A 6000-nucleotide genomic window follows, 5' to 3' on the forward strand; every position below is an offset into this window, starting at 1 on the left:
TAATGTCTTAAGGAATATTTACTCAGAGTGTTCACATTGTAACATTTACTCAAAATATTCACACCATGACTGGGACAAAAGCAAAATAAAGCTGCGAATGCAGTATAGTCCCCATATGTATGTGCTTATAAATACCTAGACAAAAGATAGTGATAGGTTTATGGGTGGTTTTATTTTTAAATCTTCATCTTATGTATTTTCTATTCTTTTAAATTAAGAGACTGTGCTCTTAATAATCAGAAAAGAGGTTTTTTGTTTTAAATAGCAAGGTTATTTCTACTGCCTAGGCAGCATTTATAAAGCACCTGGGCACAAAGGCAATCAAAATTGATCCTTCTTACTCCAAACCCCAACTCCCCCTAACACACGCTATTTTGAGCCTAGGAAAAAAAGTTTTATGGACAGGGAGAGTTGGGTCACCTTGCCCTTAGGAATTTGTGACTTTACTCATGGCTATCACCACAATTCTATAGTCCTCATTTAAGTTTTGAACCTGGAAGTAGACCTACAGCCTTCCCTGAGCCCAGCTGACTTGGCCTATGACTTAGTAAAATTAAGGAGGATAGGAGTCCTTGGTATAGCCAGGCTTCTTCCAAGCTCCTGGTGCTGCCTGGTCTGCCTTTGAACTCTTACTCAACCTTCAGCATTCCATCTTCTTGTCCAACCTTTCCTGGTTCCACTGGGTTAGCACAGCACCTGAAAGTCATCTCCTCAGTGGGAGCCCTTTATGCCCTAGAGGGAACTGGTTCTCTCCACAACTGCTCTGGGACTGACACTAATGCCTCTCTATCTGGTCACTGATACATTGTTACATGAGTAGACAACTGGAAGGTCAGGATAGGGCCTGCAGAAAGTGACCATGAATTTGAAAACCCTCAACCAATTGAGCTGAAGTTGGGAACGGGTGAGGAATGGAGTGGGGCATTTTAATTATTTTTAAAGTTTCTTTTTTTAACTAGCAATGGCAAGTTAAATCATTTGAAATGGAAGATACTTAGTTTTCTAGGAACATGATATAATGGGATGTGAAATATCACTAGTATGTCACAACATGGTAAATTGACCTCAGTTAAATTTTATTCCTGTGCCCCACCAGACTTATCTGGAGCAAGAACATATGTTTGAGGCTACTGGACAGGAACTGGAAATGTTACTAAAATCCATGTCATACAAAATTGTTGCATTTTCTTTAATGAACCTTTATTAACCATGATACCCCACTCAACAAAATGTATAAAACCCTAAAGAGGAAGGAACTCAAAAAAGATGTGGCAAGTAGTGATGATCCTTACATGCAGAGAGAGTCAGAGCCAGAAGAAAATGGGAACTTTGGAAGCCTCCCTTTCCCAACCTCTGAGCCCACTGCCCTGCCATGACCCTTGCTTGGTATCCCACCAGTCTGTTGGTCAGTATCCATTAGAGTCAGTTCCTTCTCACCTAGCTCTTTAAGTCTACCCGCACCTGTCCCCTGCCTATGGTCACTTGTTCCCTGTCTCCTGTGCTCCTCTGAGAAATGTGACACAGCTAATGGCAGATCTATTTGACACCAAGTGTAGTACTACTGCTTCACTGTTTTACTCCAGTTTGCATTCATGTAATTGGGGTTTGCATCGGAGGTAAGGGCCACTATCAGGGACAAAATACATTTCTCCTGAACTTGAATAGTTTCACAGTTAGCATATACTAACTCAGCCTGGAAACATTCATCTTATATCTCCACCACCTTTTCTCCATGTAGTATTTTCTTATTAGTCATCAGTTTTATTTACAACCTCTCAAAAGTGAGTGCCATGAGTGAAAATCTGCCTAGATTGGTTGGTCTTTCCCTGGGTCCTGCTGCATCACTGGGGCTGTTGGCTGTGGCATGGTAACTTTTCCTATGTAACTGGTGATACAATTGTATAGGTTTTTAAGTATGGTTCAATGTTGCTAGAAACCAGAACACACACATCTCAGGGCTTTGCCTGGCCATGCTTTGGGTATAGACCCAAAGATTCATCTGGTCGGCTCAGCTGTGACTCTGCTGCCTCCTGTCTTGTCCAAACTTGTCAAGCTCAAGAACAGTCCATACATCTCTGCTTGTTCTGAGCCAAGGAGGAAGGCCTTAGCCTTTTATTATACCATTTATTTATGGTTTCTTTAACATTAAGTTTTCACTGAGTTAGAAATGTTTGCCAGAGTCCAGATGCCCAGTATTGAACAGCGCAGGGTCAGCTCACAGCTTCCTCTCCTAAGAAACACTACACACAACTGCACACTCATGAAGGAGAACAGAAAAAGGAATCCCTAACAAGCAAGCTGGTAAAAATCCAGGCATGTAGGCACTCACTGTCCAGAAAAACAGAATTCTTCCCATGACAACTGTGTCTCATTATCAACACTTGCTTTTCTGCAGAGGGAAGGCCCAACCTCCTCACCACGCTCCCCATAGCTTCTAACTGCAAATGGAGATACTAGACCCAGGATTGTGTTTCTCTGCCTTAGGAAATGGTGATTTTCCCTCTTATCTGAATAAGCCCCCCATGTTTAACCATTTTGTCCTCATGCCACTCAAAATTTGTAAATGGTATATGACAAATACAGCACTTAGAAGACACATGCCTTTGTGCCACATTCATACAACGTCTGATTCTCTGCAGAGCCTGAGGAGGGGGAAGAGAGTGTCCAAGAGTAGTGAGCTGTGCAGACCAGGGGCGGGTGGCTCTGTGGGGAGTGGGGAAAGAAGCTGTTCTTCCTCTTTCTGCATGACTGGACAAGACACAATGCTCTTGTTAGCCCCTTTTGAAATTCCTGCTGCCTATACTTTATATTTACCATAGATCTGTTTACCAGATAGCAGCTTCTGAGTGTTCCCAATAGGCAGGAGGATTTTGCCCCAGCTTCCCTGAGTTCTTTGTGTTTTATGTTGATTAAGCATCTTAAATAAGGTATCATTACCCTTGCCTGTCTCACCTGCCCCTTACAGAATTGCTACTCACTGGTAGAGAGAGAAAGTAGGTTGTTTTTCCCAAAGCTTCATTTTACTTTTTTATTTACATGCTACTTTATTGAGGCATACTTTACATATCATGTAATTCACCCATTCCAAGCATACAATTCATAGCTTTTTTTTTAAATTTACCAGGTCATGCAACCTTCAGCATATATCAGTTTTAGAACATTTCCTCCTCCCCCTGGTGAGATCCCATATGCTCATTAATGTTACTCCCTGCCCCCTGTCTTAGGCATCACTGTTGTACTTTCCGTCTCCATAAATTTGCTTTTTCTCGACTTTTTATATAAATGAAATTATATAAAATATAAAATATAAAATTATATAAAATTATAAAATATAAATATAATATATAAAATATAAAATTATATAAAATATAAAATTATATAAAATGTCAACTCTCTTCTATAGAGACTGAAATAAGAAAAGATATAGTCTCGTGGGGGTAGTTTCTTCCACTTAGCGTAATGTGTTGAGGTTCTTCCAAGTCGTAGCATGAATCAGTTCATTCCTTTTCATTGCTAAATAGTTTTCCATTTCATGTAAACACCACATTAAGCAGTTGTCAGATACTGACATTGTTTCCAGTTGAGGGTTATTGTCAATCATGTTGCTAACAAAAGTCATGTCTAAGTCTTTGTGTGGACATGTGTTTTCATCTCTCTTTGGGGGCTACCTTAAACAGTGGAATTGCTGGGCTGTAGGATAGATTTTTATTTAAACTGCCAAGCTCTTTTCCAAAACTGCTGTCCTATTTTATGTCCCTACCAACAACATACAAGGTTCTTATTTCTCCAAAACTCTGACAACATTTGCTATTGTTTGTCTTTTCTGATAGCCACCCCACCAGGTGTGAAATGGTGTTGTGGTTTTGCTTTGTGGTTTCCTAATGACTGCCATGCTGAGCACCTTTTCATAGGCTTTTTCACCATTCATAGACCTTCTTTGGTAAAATGTCTATTTAAATATTTTGTCCTTCCTCCCTCCCCAGTCTTGCTTTTCTTATTATCAAGGCGTGAGGATTCTATTTATATTCTAGGTACAAGTCATTTACCAGATATGTATTTTGCAGATATTTTCTCCCAATCTGCTGCTTGTCTTCATTTCAGGGTAATGTTTTTTGAAGTCCAAAGGTTTTCAATTTTAAAGAGATCAGCATTATCAACTTTTAAAGTTATATTGTACTTTTGGTATCATATCTAAGAAATCTTTGTTTAATCTAAGGACCTGAAGATTTTCCCCTATGTCATCTTTTAAAAATTTTATTATTTTAGCTCTTACATTTAAGTCTGTGATTCATTTTGCATTAATTTTTTGTGTAGGGTGTAAGTTGAAGTTTTAATGTTTATCTTTTCATGTGTGGATATCCAATTGTCCCAGCTCCATTTGTTAAAGACTATCCTTTACCAAGTGGATTGTCTTGGCACCTTAGTTGAAAATAAGTTAACCATAAATACAAAGAAATTTTTTTTGGACAGTCAACTCTCTTCTATAGTCTATGGATTCATTTGTCTGACTTTTTACAAGGGCCTTGCTTTTACCCTAACTGTAACTTTATAAGTTTTTAAATTAGGAAGTTAGAGTTCTCCAAATTTGTCCTTTTTATTTATTTATTTTTAAAGAATATTTTGACCTTTCATGGCCTCTTATAATTCCATATATATTTTAGGATCATTTTGTCAAGTTCCACAAAAGAGGATGCTGGAATTTTGATAGGAATTGCATGCAATCTATTCAATTTGGGGAGAATAGTCTTAACACAACCGAGTCTTCTAATCCATGAACATGAAATAGCTCTTCAGTTACTTAGATCTTTTTTTCTAAGGTATTATTTATTTAAGAGAGAGCATGAGTAAGGGGAGGAGCAGAGGGAGAGGGAGAAGCAGACTCCCAAATCAGCACAAGGATGTAGAGCTCTCTTCCAGGACCCTGGAATCATGACCTGAGCTGAGTGCAGATGCTTCACCAACTGAGCCACCCAGGTGTCATGTAAATCTTTTTTAAACTCCCCTCATCATTGTTTTATAATTTCCAGTGTCTAGGTCTTAGACTTCTTTTGTTGAATTTATTCCTGTTTTTTTATTCTTTTTTGATACTATTGTGAAAGGAATTGCATTTTTAATTTCTTTTTGGATTATTCATTATTCATATATAGAAATCGATTTTTGTATCTTGATCTGGTATCCTACAACTTACTGTACTTCTGTATTAGTTCTAATAGCACTTTTGTGGGCTCTATGGGATTTTCTACATATAAGGTCATCCCCTTTACTTTACTTATTCCTTTCCAATGTGGATGCCTTTTCCTTCTTCTCCTTGTCTGATTGCATGGCCCTCTTGAGGCTGATGCTGCTGATGTGGGATGCATTTGATACATGGACTCCTTGTGGCCCCAGACTCCTGCTGTGGTCTCCAGTGGCCTGGAGGACAGCAGCAATGAATCCAGACAGCCTTCAGCCTGCGGTGTGGGGGGGAGGGGGTAAGGAAGGTAAAACCTATGTTCTTTTTGTCAGAGGCCTGTCACATAAGCCCACGGAGCCAGGAAGCACATAAACTATGCAGGGCCTCTGGACCCCTTAGTTTGGGATCTCCTGGTTCTGAAAGACCCACTGAAGGCTTTAAGTATTTTATTCCTCCTTCATTCCTCCAAACACACATTGCCACAGGAGCTGACTGCTTAGACCTCAAATGGTGGTCCCAAATTGTAATAAAATTCATCCTGTATTTTCCCTTATTGAAATACCAGGGATCTTAGAAATAAAGTAGAGAGGCATTTGGGAAGCTGAGCATGTCAGACTATATGGTTTTAGATATATGCTCCCCAAGCAGAAAATAGAGCTCATGCCTGATATATTTATCAGTAAGAGGTATAGTGAGAGGAGATTACTCTTCACAGAAACCAAGAAGCTTCCAAGAAGGTTAAGCTCCCTTCAGTGGGGTAGATTACAATGTCTGATGGGTACACTTTAAAGAAAGAATATTCCATTCTATAATTTGAATTTTGTTTT

The sequence above is a fragment of the Mustela nigripes genome, chromosome 4 (genome assembly GCF_022355385.1).
Source record: "Mustela nigripes isolate SB6536 chromosome 4, MUSNIG.SB6536, whole genome shotgun sequence".
Classification (NCBI taxonomy): Eukaryota; Metazoa; Chordata; class Mammalia; order Carnivora; family Mustelidae; genus Mustela; species Mustela nigripes.